Raw genomic sequence first — 15,309 nt, forward strand, 5'->3', positions numbered from 1 at the left:
GACTCCAGAAAAGACTTAGGACCTTTCTGCACCTCCCACAGCACAGGCCCTTAGCTATACCTCCTGTTCTCTCTGTGGTGGATGATGCTTTTTTTCAATGATGTTTGCTCCGCCCAGATTCTTTACCCCAGCCCCTGCCAAACCAGACAGATTTTACAGGGTGCCAGATACTCATCACCACCTTTACAAGGCCCCACTTGCAGACCCAGAAACTATATCCCAGGGTCCCAAGGCAGTAGCCACGACCACAGCTAAAAGCCCTATTCCTTCTGAAAGGGAAGCAAGGTCATTAGACAGATGGGGTAAAAAGGTCTACACTTCAGCTACTCTCTCAGCTAGAGCTTTAAACTGTCAGTTTCACATGATACAATACCAAGAGTTTATGCTTGATCAGTTAACTAGAAAACTAACCACTGATGAATCTCTTGATAAGAAATATGTATTAGCGATGGTAAATAACATACAACAGGTTAGCAACCATTCCTTAAAATGTGGCTATGATGCACTGGAGGCTTCATTTAGATCAGCCATGACAGGCACAGTGATAAGAAGGCATGCATGGCTAAAGGAACAAGCTTTGCGGATCATGTTAAAGCTAAGTTGCTAGATGCTCTATGGACAAGACAAGTTTGTTTGGTACACCAGCCCAGCAGGGTAGGAAGAAAAATGAAGAAAAGGCAAAATCTGTTCAAACTGTTAAAGATTTCTTGCAGGTTCAACCCCAAGGTTTAGCAGGAACTGGCCTGCCAAAATTGGTCCTTTCCTGACTCCACAAAATTTCAAAGGGCAGGAATAGACGTTCAGAGGCAGAAACCAATCCAGAGGAGGTGCCTACAGAGGACGACAGTGGCAAGGTAACAACAGAGGCACAGGCGCAGCCACTGCCACTACATCAGCACAACCACAGTGACTTAATCCTAACTCCGCCTACCAGGGAACAAATAGCAGCTCCTCTCGCCGCAAAGTTAACCTTATTTTCAAAGAACTGGCACTACATAACAAAAGACAAGTGGATTTTACAAACCATAGATCCAGGTTACCGGTTTCACTTCCACACTTTACCAGTCAAAGAGGAATGCCAAATCTACCTCCAAATCAAAAACAGAGGCTCTCGCCAGATAATGGAGTTAGCAAACATGAGAGCTGTGGAAAGAGTGCCAACAGCAGAACAAGGAAAGGGGTTCTATTCCAGACTATTCCTAGTTCCAAGAAAGGAAAAAGTTGGAGACCAATTCTCGACCTGTCCACCTTAAATACATACATCATTGTCCCAAAATTCAAAATGCTGACCCTACAGCAACTTCTTCCCATGCTGGGCAAGGAGTCTTGGCTGGTAACTCTAGATCTCAAGGAGGCATACCTGCACGTCCCCATTCGACCAATCTGCAGAAGATACCTCAGATTTCTTGCAGGATCAGAGCACTATCAATTCTCAGCATTGCCCTTTGGCTTATCTACTGCCCAGAGTATTCACAAAATGCCTGGCATCAGTAATCATTGCAGACTACAGGAATTCAGATTTACCCATACCTGGACGACTGCCTACTACAAGGGGACAACAAAAGCAAGCTGACAACAGATTTACAAAGGGTCATTTACTTGCTACAAGGACTGGGATACACAGTCAATTTACAAAAGTCAAGGCTGATACCATCCCAAACAAGGACATTCTTGGGCGGAATTGGACACAGTACAACAAATGGCATTCCTGACTACAGAAAAACAAAAGAACTTCCTCTTTACTTCTTGGCACTAACAAAACTGAGCGAGTTAACAGCAAGAAAATTTCTGCAGGCCTTGGGCTTCATGGCATCATGCATAATCTTGGTCCCATTTGCCAGACTACATATGAGGAAACTACAGTGGTACCTAAAGAATTTATGGTCCCAACACAGACACAGTCTAGAAACAGAAATCCCACTAATTCCATGCTTAAAACAGGAGTTCCTATGGTGGGCTCAGGCATGCCAGTCAAACCCAGGCCTACCCTTTCGCAGATGTCAACCAAGCCAGACCATCACAACAGACGCTTCAGACCTAGGATGGGGGGCCCACATGCTGGACAAATGCTCGCAAGGATTGTGGACACAGGATCAACTTCACCTGCACATCAATCTAAAAAGAAATGCTGGCAGTAAAACTGGCAATCCAAAAGTTCAAACCATTCCTCAAAGAGGGCCAGTTGATGATAAGGACAGACAACACCACAGTCATGTGGTACATCAACAAACAAGGAGGCACTCATTCATACCCCCTATGCAGAATGACCTTGGAGCTGTGGACCCTGGCACTCAGCTACAACATTCAGTTACAGGCAATGTTTGTACCGGGGAAAGACAGTACTCTAGCAGACATATTAAGCAGAACCACTTCGGATGCCCACGAATGGAAGCTGCACCCGGTCATCTTCAAGACCATCTCAAAGAAATGGGGAATGCCACAGATAGACCTATTCGCATCACCTCTCAATCACCAGCTCAAAAAATTCTGCACAAGGACATTCCACCCACTAGCATGGAAAGTGGACTCACTCTCCTTCAACTGGAAAGGCCTAACAGCATATGCATTCCCACCTCTTCCTTTGATACACAAGGTACTACTAAAAATCAAGGAAGAACGTCCAAGGATAATCCTGATAGCCCCAAACTGGCCAAGACAACACTGGTACCCACTACTGAAGAGCATGTCTCGAACAATATGTGGCCAATACCCTGATGCCTTTGATGTTAACTCAGAACAACTACAGCATCATACATCCAAACCTAAAAACGCTGCAACTGACTGCATGGAACATCACATAGCAGCAGCTAATCCAGAACTTTCCCAAAGAGTTAAAGACATTATTCTTGAAACACGCAGACCTTGAACAAGAAGGAACTATGCTGGAAAATGGAAAGGTTTGTCATTTGGAGTACGAAAGAGGAAAAGATGTGTCAAACATAGATATGCCTAACATTCTGGAGTATCTGGCGAACTTCTTCATTCAGGCCTGTCCTACTCCTCCATCAAGATACATGCATCAGCTATTTCAGCAGAATACAGCTTTGATCCACCTGTTTTTCACACCCTTTGCTCAGGCAGTTCCTCAGAGGAATCAAGAATGTAAAACCTCCAAGGAAACCACCATTACCAGCCTGGGATTTAAACTTTGTGCTAGAAAAGTTGACACTATCACCCTTTGAACCAGCAGCAACAGCAGACCTACAACACCTGTCATGGAAAACTGCCTTCCTACTGGCAATTACAACAGCAACGAGGGTTTCAGAACTACAGGCCTTAATGGCAGTGCAACCCTTCTAATCTTCCACCAAGATAGAGTGTCCATGAGAACTAATCCTACATTTATGCCCAAGGTGGTATCCAGAGTATCTTTAAACCAGGCAATCCACCTACCTACCTTCTTTCCCAACCCACAAAACAGAGGGAAAGAATACTGCATACCTTGGATGTACATAGACAGCTACGCTACTACTTGGACAGAACAAAAATAGCAGAAAGACTGACCAACTTTTTGTAGCCTATGCAACAGGAAGGGAAGGAAAAGCTATTTCAAACAGACAATCTCCAAATGGATAGGAAATTGCATACGATACTGTTACTCCTTCCATGGAAAACCAATTCCACAGAACATAAGACCTCATTCTACAAGGGCAACAGCCACTACCACAGCCTTCTTACGAGGTGGCAACCAAAGACATTATTGAGGCGGCTACTTGGACCTCCGTGCATACATTTGCCAAGCATTATAATTTGCCTCTATATTCCAGATCGAGCAGGGTTTGCCACTGCTGTACTGCAAGGGATCTAAACACACCATAATCTACTTTTATCCTCCTCCCTAGTTGGCTATGGTATTCTACCCACTTGTTATGACTGCAGATGCATCCATGAAGGACATAGTACAGTTTTGTACCTACCATAAATGTAGATGTCCGAACTGGATAGCATCTGCAGTCAGGATTACCCTCCCTCCTTCCCTCTGTGGTACTCCTAGGGTGTTTACCTCCTAATAGCTAGCTGTTGGGGAGTCTTTTATGGTGTATTTGTTTGTATATATGTACATATATGCTTATTGTTGTGTTTACCTCTATCTATTTGGAAACATTGGCATCTATCCAAATTTTAGCCTGCAAGAGGGCTACTGGCATCTGGGGCAAGAAACACTGAGGAAAATGGCGTAGGCTGTTGGTTTTATTACCGAAGTACAACAGGGATGACGTCGGGCGGAGTGGGACATCAGCCGCGGACCGGACTTTGGAATCGGACCGACTGCAGGGCTGCCTGACGACAGGACAACCCACTTGTTATGACTGCAGATGCTATCCAGTTCGGACATCTACATTTATGGTAGGTACAAAACTGTACTTTATTCCTTTCATGGAAAGACTGTTCCAGCCTATGTCAGACCACATTCCACCAGAGCTACAGCCACCTCTACAGCCTTTTTAAGAGGGGTGCCTACCAAGGACATTCTAGAAGCTGCTACATGGAGCTCCGTGCATACATTCTCCAAACACTACAATCTTCCTCTATATTCCAGATCCAGAGCAGGCTTTGCTTCGGCAGTCCTGCAGGGTTTGATTGCCACACCATCTCTTTCCTAGAGCATACCTCCTCCCCAGCTAAGCTATGGTATTCTACCCACATGTTATGACTGCAGTTGCATTCTTGAAGGACATAGTACAGTTTTGTACCTACCATAAATGTAGATGTCCGATAGACATGCAACTGCAGTCAATTCCCTCCCTCCATACCCCTCTATGCCTAGGGTCCACTCCTATCCCTCTTACTCTTAGCTGGGATATCTGTTATGGTGTATTTGTTTTTTATTGCTCATGTATTTGTTTGGAATCCTGTTTTTGTCTTACAATTTGATTACAGCCTTCCTTGGAGGGCACCTGGCATCTGGGGCAAGAAACACTGAAGAAAATGGCGTTGGCTGATGCTTATGTACTCCAGCCGCTCTGACATCGGAGAGAAATGCGACATCAGCCGACGTCGGACCCAGACTTTGGAATCCGGCCGACCGAGGGCTGCCTGAGGCAGGACAACCCACATGTTATGACTGCAGTTGCATGTCTATCGGACATCTACATTTATGGTAGGTACAAAACTGTACTTTTGGAAACAATAATACCACTAATTCCATGTCTTCAAAAGGAATTTCTGTGGTGGGCTCAAGCATGCCAAAGAAATACAGGTCTCCCATTCTGCAAGCCTCAAGCAAATCAAATCATCACAACAGATGCTCGGACTACGCCTGGGGGGCGCACATGACAGATCGGTGCATTCAGGGCAAATGGTCCCAAAAAGAAAAGCACCTACACATCAATCAGAAGGAAATGCTAGCAGTAATAAATGCTATTACAGCTTTCAAAGACTTACTGCATCCAGGCCAACTATTGATAAGGACGGACAACACCACAGCAATGTGGTACATAAACAAACAGGGAGGTAGACGTTCATACCCCCTATGCAGGCAAGCCATGTCTCTTTGGAACATGGCTCTAGAATTACAAATCGAGCTTCAAGCACAGTACCTGCCAGGCAGGGAAAACACACTGGCAGACAACCTAAGCAGAAATATGACAGATCCACACGAATGGAAGTTGCATCCTCAAGTTTTCACAAGGATAACTTAAGCATGGGGAAGGCCAGACATAGATCTCTTTCCCTCCCACAGAAATCACCAATTGGCAAAATTCTGCTCAAGGACCTTTCATCCACAGGCCTGGAAGGTGGACGCACTCTCCTTCAGTTGGGCAACAATGACAGTTTATGCCTTTCCACCTCTCCCTCTGCTGCCCAAAGTTCTATTAAAAACCAGAGCAGACAGACCAAAGATGATTCTCATTGCTCCAGACTGGCCAAGACAACACTGGTACCCACTCCTGAAAAGCCTGACGCATTCCCCACCATGGATCCTGCCTCTAATGCCTCTTCTTCTGACTCAGCACAACTTCAAAACTCTACAGTCAGCTGAAAACACTCAATCTAGCCGCATGGAAGATTCCTTAAATTCACAACAGGCTCTACTCTCCAAGGAGGTGCAGGATGTCATTTTGGAGGCCAGAAGACCTTCTACAAGAAATGCCTACTCTGCAAAATGGAAACGGTTTTGTGCCTGGAATGAGAAAAAGGGCCAGGATCCTGGAAAACTGAATTTACCTCAAATATTACAGTACCTAGCTGAAATGCTAAGCAATGGACTTTCATTCTCCTCCATCAAAATCCATGCCTCAGCCATTTCTGCAGAATACAACACTGATCCTCCTTTATTCTCTCACCCCCTGTTAAGACAGTTCCTCAGAGGGGCTAAGAATATAAAACCCCCAAGGAAACAACCAGTACCTGCTCGGGACCTCAATTTCATACTAGAAAAACTGACCTTGCCTCCTTTTGAGCCAGCTGCTTCAACAGAACCGCAATACTTGTCTTGGAAAACAGCCTTCCTCCTGGCAATCACTTCAGCTCGCAGGGTTTTGGAACTACAAGCCCTCATGGCTGTGCAGTCTTTCATCATTTTCCATCAGGACAGAGTTACCTTATGAACCAATCCGTCCTTTATGCCAAAGGTAGTATCCAGGGTAGCATTGAATCAGGCTATCCACTTACCTACCTTCTACCCTAATCCTCAAAACAAAGGGGAAAGACTGCTACATTCCTTGGACATTCATAGACAGCTGCGTTATTATTTGGACAGAACAAAGCCTTTCAGAAAATCAGAGCAACTCTTTGTGTCCTATGCTGCAGGAGCTCAAGGGAAGCCTATTTCCAAACAGACAATCTCAAAGTGGATAGCCCACTGCATACGCTTTTGTTACTCTTTTCATGGTAAATCTGTACCTGCAGGCATCAGATCTCACTCCACAAGGGCCACAGCTACCTCTGCAGCTTTTCTCAGGGGGATTCCTACCAAAGATATTTTGGAAGCAGCCACTTGGAGTTCCATACATACCTTCTCCAAGCACTATCACCTACCATTTTACTCCAGATCTAGAGCAGGCTTTGCCACTGCAGTCTTGCAGGGCATCCTGGCTCCTCCTAGTTCCACCTAGTGCCTACCACCCCTTTTTTAGCTTTGGGATTCTACCCATCTGTTATGACTGCAGCTGTATGCACGATAAACATAGTACAGTTTTGTACCTACCATAAATGTAGATGTTCAGTGCTAATACAGCTGCAGTCCAGGCTCCCTCCTTCCCCTCTAGGGTATTCTTTTATGGTGTATTTGCTTGCAACTACTGTTTTTTTTTTATTATATTGCATTGCATTATTACATAATTTTATGTATTGCCTTCCTTCTGGGGCACCTGACATCTGGGGCAAGAAAAACTGAAGAAAATGGCGTCGGCTGGATCTTTTATACCCCTGTCGCACTGACGTCAGGGAGGAAGCGACTACAACCGACGCCGGACCTAGACTTTTGAATTGCCGACCGAGGACCCGCCTGATGGCAGGAAAACCCATCTGTTATGACTGCAGCTGTATTAGCACTCGAACATCTACATTTATGGTAGGTACAAAACTGTACTTTTTTATTGGGTTTGCGGGTGCTTGGAATTTAGCCATGTGTTGCTTAGTAGAGAGAGGTTAGCCTTGGAGTAGTTTCTAAAGGTTTTTGGTTTTGCTGGATCCTCAGATTTAATTTTTATTTTATGTAATACTGCCTTATTGTCATCTCACAAGGAAAGATATTACATTGGTTGAGAAACATCCCCCCATGTTTGTGAGTGCAAAGTGTAGGATGTTTGTACTCTTGGTAGGAGAATGGACCGACTGTTCTAGTATGTTGGTATTAAAGTTTAGGGATCACTGGACTTGTGCATTAGAAGTTGTGTAGGATTCCCAGTGTTAAGAGGTGTAGTTGAGATCCCCCATGAGTATTGTATTGGGTTGAACAGTGAGGAACTCTAGCACATTGAGATATGTAGTATTGGTTTCCTGAGACTTGGAAGGGGACCTATAAATTGCAAGGATATGGTACGAGACCCTGTTTATGGTGAGTTGTGCATGTATGAGCTCTAGTGGGTCATACACTTTAACTAGTCTGGATGTGAGATTGGTTTTAATATACACTGAGACTCCTCCATCTTTAGTTCTCTCCTGTGCAGTAGCTGGTCTGCAAAGTGTGAAAGGCATTCTAACCTTACAGTGCTGGGGTACTCTGTTACTTTAACCCATGTGTCTGTTACGACACAGATGTCTACATGCTCCAGGGAGAGGAAGGCTTGAAGGGAGTGGAGTTTCTTGTTAACACTCGTAGTACCACCTTCAGATATTCCTTCATAGGTTCAGTTCAATCAGTAGGTTTATCAGTTTGGCATTGCCTAAAAGAGGCACTATGGGGTGGAAAAGGTCTGTGTCAATATCTGAAAGCCTAGAAGGGGATAAGTGCAGACCATCCCTGGCAAAGCAGAGTGGTTTGTCAACCCTGTCCTCTCATGCCATCAAATATTATACCCCCTGGATTCACATCAGAAGGTAAACCAATTATTAAAATCAATCATTCTCTGCTGATGTCATGGCATCATCCTTGGAGAAGGTAGTGTACAGTTCAGTGCTAGGCTCATACCTCTCTGAAACACATAATCAGCAAGCTCATACATATGTTACTTTATATAGCCAAGGGAGGTATGCCTCAGGTCATTAACACCCACAGACAGACAGAGTAATACTGGTACCTTTTTCAGTGACTTGAGTGCCTGTGTGACTTGACAAATCCTAGCCCCGGAAAAGGGAGCTAACCATGACTCTCTCCTTACTCAGTCCGGTGAGGGGGGACATTGGTGTGCCTCACTATAGAATCACCAATGACCAGGAGATTTGGCCATGTGCTGGTTTGCCTTAAGGGCTTAGCAGTGGCGGCATTGGATACAGTGTAACTGTGTAGCTGCTGGTGGTGTTTTAATGGAGTGTTTGTTTGATGGCTGAGGACCCTTTCCTTGTACAGTGCAGCAGAAGGAAGGTTACCTGTAAGTGCCTCAGCATAAGTAGTTTTGTGTGTAGGGTTGTTACCCTTTGCAGTAGGCATGGGGCAAGTGTCACTGACAACTTCTGTAGGATTAGTTTTGGTTGTAGGAGAGTTTTGCCTCTAGCGGTAGTGTATTTACACCTCTCACACACTGTATCTGTTTTATTAAGAATAAGTAGGTGGTCAGTTTACATGCTCCAATGCCCCAGAATACCCACCTCAACCAGAGTGGCCACAGAGAGAGTGTCAGGAAGTACATAGCCATAGCTACTGATCTACTAGGGAGGAGTGAGGAAAACTTAAATATTGAACAAGTCAATAAGACAAGGAACTTGAGCAGCGCTCAGCTATGAGCAAACTAGATGCCTTAGTAGTTAAGAAAAAAAACTGTCTAGACAGTAATCCCACAAGAGTATAGACCACAAACCTTCCTAATGTAAATAACTGGTTTGGTGCCTAAGTGCTTAGACCACAACAGAGACACTTAGAATAACAGGTACAATAAGCCTTTTACCAGCAATTCACAACTCAGAAGGCCAGAGGCTACCCTCTTCTCCAACAACAATGTAGACCTCAAACCTTAATGTAGTTCTGGTTTGGAGCCCATGTGCTTAAACCAGAACTAAAACACTTTTAGAATGACAGACACAATAAGCATTTGACCAGCAATTCCAAACTCAGAAGGGTGTAAGCTACCTCTCCTGCTACAAGAATGTCATCCACAAATCTTCCTTATGTAAAATGACTAGTTTGAAGCCCAAGTGCTTAAATCAAAACTCAGAGGTTTAGAATTACAGTTAAATTTAATCAGGCTAATACAAAGCAGTAATAAACACAACAGATAGAATGCAACTGAACACTTTGAGACTCTGCAACAAAAAGCTAAAGTAGTAAGAAGCACAGATTTATTTATTTTTCATTTGTTGACCGGGATAGTCCGACTGGATACATGTTCATTCTCAGTGGAGGCCTGGGGAGAAAAGCTCCAAAGGTAATTACAAAAGCAAACATGACAAAAATACACATTTAGCAAAGTTTACAGACTCAGTTGAGACATTTGAGTTATACAAATTTATTGTATAGCATACTTAAAATAACAGATTGAATAGTATTAGTACACAAGTATTTGCAAAGATTTAGTCAGATTAAGAGCAAGAACATAGCCAATGCTAATTAAAATACTGCTTGAGACTTTTCTTAAATTGTGTTAGATACAGTAGAAGCAACTGAATAGTGCATTTTTTTAAGTAAGTGGAAAGGGAGGAAACAGAAGATGATTCAAGTTTAAAGACGAAGGGGGGAGCCTTCACAGCTGATCTTGGTGCTCAGTAGAATGAGCTGATGAGATAGGGACTGGGAGGAGTGTCCAAAATCAGATTTATAGTAGGGGTAGGCAGTTCAAAAGCCACCAAGTTTAAAACTGTGACAGCGGTACAGTGAGTGAGTGGGTGGGAAAAATCAAATGCAGACAAAGATCAGAAGTAGTCAGGCAGAGAACAGCAAGTCAAACAAGCACTACAGCTAAATAAAGATGCCTGTAAATATTTCCTGTTAAATTAGGAATGTTGATGTTCTTCATCCCACATTGCTGCAGTCCTAACACTTGGGTAGTCCGCTGTCCCAGTCGGCCCGAATACCAAAGTATAAGGCTGACGTCGGTCAGGGCGCATTAGTCTGACGTCAGGACGTCAGGGTACAAATGCGCATGACCGACGTCATATCCTCAGTCTTTTTTGCCGCATGGTCCGATGCAGAAGCAGTTTTGCAAGTGCAGGTTGGCGTTCTGAGATTTTCCGAAGTCGGAGTTTCAGACCGAATCCAAGTTGGCTAAGTACCCGTTGGGGAATATTTTGGTTTTTCTTGCCTCAGTATTTTACCGGATGTCAGAAAAAGTGAATAACTGTATTTCTTGTGGGAAACAGATACCTCATAGGGATTACCATACCTTGTGTATACCTTGCTTAGGGCCTGAGCACGTCGTTGTTGGCTGTCGCTGTTGTGCTAGATTTAACAAACGCACGATAAAGAGAAGATTAGATTGTGCCAGGTTAGTTTTTGGGAAGGTGTAATTATAAAATGCCGTCAGATGCTCCGGCGCCCGTCAAAAAGCGCAAGGACAAAACAGCAAAGCCTAGGCTGGAAGAACCGTCCGTGCGGACGCCGGTTCTTTAGAGGGCTCGGTGCAGCCAGAGGTTCAGCCAGAAATTTCTTTGGAATCCCAGGGAGAGACTTTATTACTACAAGATGTGACCTCTCAGGAGGTAGGCCAGGCGGAAGGGGCTTCTCAGGTAGCTGTTCTTCCCTCCCTTCCTAAGGTGGTTAGGCCCTCCCTGCTGTTTCCAAGGCTTCTCCCAGGGCAGGCCAGGTTTGGTTTCAGGTGTTACCCCTAGTTCTTCAGGGTCTGTACCTAAGAAGCATATGCTTAAGATGGCAGAAGATTTGATTACAATGATTAGAGGTTCTATGCCCCTCCTGATAAGAGGCCTAGGGTGGAACCTGAGCTTGGGAGTTTTGAGCAGTGTTCGGATGCTTCTGAGTCTTCGGCTGAAGACTTGCAGGAGTATTCCCCTTACTCTGATTCTGATGTGGATGATTCTACTCCTTCTGCTTCTCCTCCTGAGGATTTTTCATTTTCAGAGACTCTTCATTCCATGAGGGAGCATTTTAAATGGGAAGGTCAGGATTTCTCTGATTCCAGGAAAAGGCTTAGGGAATTTTGTTTCTACCCCAGCATAGGCCTTTAGCTATACCTCCTGTTCTAGATGTGGTGGAGGATGTTTTGCAGAGGCTTCTCTGAACCCTGATTCTTTGCCTCCTGCTCCAGTTAAACCGGATAGATATTATAGGGTGCCTGAAGCTCATAAGTATCTTTTAAGAGTCCTAGGGCAGACCCAGAAACTGTTTCACAGGGGCCTAAAGGTGTTAAGGCTTCTGTTATTAAAATCCTGTTCCTCCGGATAAAGAGGCAAGGGCTTTGGATAGATGGGGAAAGAAAGTGTATACTTCTTCCACTTTGGCCATGAGAGCTTTGAATTGCCAGTTTCACATGTTGAAATATCAAAATTATCTCCTTTCACAATTAAAGTCTAAGGTAGATGCTTTGGCGGAAGGTATTGAGTGTAAAGAGTTGCAGGATTTAGTTCATGTTTCTGAACAGGTGGGTAAGCATTCTTTGCAATGTGGTTTTGATGTTGTGCAGGCCTCTTCGAGGGTGGCTGCCACTGGTTCGGTTCTTCGCAGGCACGCCTGGCTGAGGGATCAGAATTTAGCTGAGCATGTGAAGACAAGGATTTTAGATGCTCCTTTACAATCTGATGTGTTGTTTGGTTCGCCTGTGGAAGCAGTTCTAAAGAAAATGGAAGACGAGGCTAAGTCTATGCAGACTGTTAAAGATTTTTTGCAGGTTCAGCCTCCGAAGTTTAGTAGAAATTGGCCTATCAAGGGGTGGACATATCCTGCTTATGATTCCCAGTCTAGGGGTAGGTCTAGACGTGGTAGGGGCAGAGCTCAAGGTTCTTTTAGGCCTAGAACAGGGAGTTCACCTGCTCAGTCTTCTGGTGAGGGCAGGGGTCAGTCCTTTCGTAAACAGACCCAATGACCTGCCTTTTCAGCTGCCAGAATCTTCTCGTCTGGCAGCACCTTTGGGAGGAAGGTTGGCACTCTTCAAAGAAAACTGGAGTTTAATTACCCAAGACAGATGGGTATTGGATATCATTCACCACGGTGACAGGTTTTATTTCCATACCTTGCCTCCTTTCAAAGGCATGCCAGACATTCCTCCTCAACAAAGGAAAGAGGCTCACAGGCAAATTTCTCTGTTGCTCCAAATAGGGGCCATTCAGCCGGTTCCTGTGCCAGAAAGGGGCCTAGGATTTTATTCTCGCCTGTTCCTAGTACCAAAAAGGGGAACACGTGGAGACCAATTTTGGATCTGTCTATCCTCAACACTTATCTGGACATTCCCAAGTTCAAAATGTTGACGTTACAACAGCTTTTACCTATGCTGAGCAAAGATCACTGGATGGTAACTTTGGATCTCAAGGAAGCTTACCTTCATGTTCCTATCAGACTAATTTGCAGGAAGTATCTGCGTTTTCGAGCTGGGAATTCTCATTATCAGTTCTCTGCATTGCCCTTTGGCTTGTCTACTGCGCCCAGAGTATTCACAAAGGTTCTGGCTCCAGTGATAGCTTTCTTCAGGCTAAAAGGAATACAAATCTATCCTTATTTGGACGACTGCCTGCTTCTGGCTCAAGGAAAGGACGTGCTTCTTCAGCATTTGGAATATGTGATAACAGTGCTAAGATGCCTAGGGTATTCTGTGAACGAAATAAAGTCCAGTCTAGTACCCTCTCAAGACATGTGCTTTCTGGGCGTGAGACTGAATACAGCATCCCAGATGGCCTTTTAACCCCGGACAAACAAAAGAATCTTTCTCTTTACTTCCATCAACTATCTCATCAGTCCGGGCTGACTGCAAGGACAGTCCTTCAAGCCTTAGGGTTCATGGCATCTTGTATTCTGGTACTTCCCAATGCCAAACTGCATATGAGGAAGCTACAATGGTATCTCAAAATGTATGGACACAGCACTGCCAGGATTTGGACACTGTCATTCAAATAATACCTTGCATTCAAAAGGAATTTTTGTGGTGGGCTCAGGAATGTCACCTAAACAAGGGACTCTCTGTGACCCGCCAGAGGCGAGTCAGATTCTAACGACAGATGCCTCAGACACAGCTTGGGAGCTCATCTGAATGGAAAGTGGATACAAGACAAGTGGCCTGCCAGACTGCAGCATCTACATATCAACATGAAGGAGATGTTAGCAGTCCAGTTTGCTTTACTGGCTTTCAAGGATTTACTTCTTCCAGGGCAGGTGTTGATTCTAACAGACAACACAACTGTCATGTGGTACATCAACAAACAAGGGGAACACATTCTTATCCTCTATGCAGGCAAGCAATGATTTTGTGGGAGACTGCTAAGCTTGCAACTGAATCTTCAAGCAAGGTTTCTGCCAGGAGCACAGAACTCCTTAGCAGATGTGTTAAGCAGGCAAATCATGGATCCCCACGAGTGGAAACTGGATCTTCATGTATTTCAGACATTGACAGTGTCCTGGGGAACTCCAGACATAGATCTGTTCGCTTCTCCACTAAACCACCAGCTGCCAAAGTTTTGCACCTAAAAGGTTTCATCACACAGCCTGGAAAGTGGATGCTCTTTCTTTCAGTTGGGAAAATCTTCATGTGTATGCCTTTCCACCTCTGCCTCTCCTCCCAAAGGTACTCCTAAAGGTCAGACAGGACAAGCCAAGGATGATTTTAATAGCTCCAGATTGGCCTCGGCAGCACTGGTACCCATTGCTGAGGAGTCTGGTAAGGAAGCCTCCATGGTCCTTACCTTTGATTCCACACTTATTGTCTCAGAAGGACGGGCATCTACTCAATGTCAAGCTTCACTCTCTTCATCTAACAGCCTGGCATATTCTGTTTTGAACCATAGCCGGTCTCAGCTTCCTCAACAAGTTCTGAATGTGATTATGGAAGCCAGGAGACCTAGTACAAGGAAAGTGTACGCAGGGAAATGGAAGAGATTTTTATTTTGGTGTGCAGCAAAGGATTTGGATGTTTCTGAGCCAAATTTGAGTGTGGCTCTTCAATATCTTACTGAGTTATTGGACAAAGGTTTGTCTTTCTCTTCCATTAAGATTCATGCTGCAGCAATTTCAGCTCACTATGATTGTGACCCTCCATTGTTTTCTCATCCTTTGTTTAAGCAATTTCTTAGAGGGGCAAAGAATATAAGACCCCCAATGAGAGCTCCTACTCCTGCTTGGGACCTCAATTTTGTGTTGGAGAAACTTACTCTACAACCTTTTGAGCCTGCGGCTACTGCTGAATTGAAATACTTGTCATGGAAGACTGCTTTTTTGTTGGCCATTACTTCTGCAAGAAGGGTTTCTGAATTGCAGGCCCTTATGGCGGTTGAGCCTTTTTTGATTTTCCATAAGGATAGGGTATCATTACGTACTAATCCTTCCTTTATGCCTAAGGTGGTCTCTAGTGTGGCTTTAAACCAAACTATTCATTTGCCCACTTTTTATGCAGATCCCCAAAATAAGGGGGAAAAGATTTTGCACACTTTAGATATACACAGGCAGTTGCGTTATTATTTAAGTAGGACTAAGGATTTTAGGCAGTCTCAGCAGTTGTTTGTTTCTTTTGCTTTGAGTTCTCAGGGCAAGCCTGTGTCAAAACAAACTATTTCTAAGTGGATTGGGTTTTGCATTGCATTTTGTTATTCCCATCATGGCAAGGAGATTCCAGCTGG

General features: G+C 44.4%; 1 protein-coding gene across 2 annotated transcripts in view; it reads left to right on the forward strand.

Moving 5' to 3' along the window:
- EXTL3 (exostosin like glycosyltransferase 3) overlaps positions 1-15,309 on the forward strand; it is a 1,000,838-nt gene that overhangs the window by 818,020 nt on the left and 167,509 nt on the right. The window lies entirely within an intron of this gene.

Source organism: Protopterus annectens, chromosome 2.part1, assembly GCF_019279795.1.
Source record: "Protopterus annectens isolate FY-2018-M chromosome 2.part1, PAN1.0, whole genome shotgun sequence".
Lineage (NCBI taxonomy): Eukaryota > Metazoa > Chordata > Ceratodontiformes > Protopteridae > Protopterus > Protopterus annectens.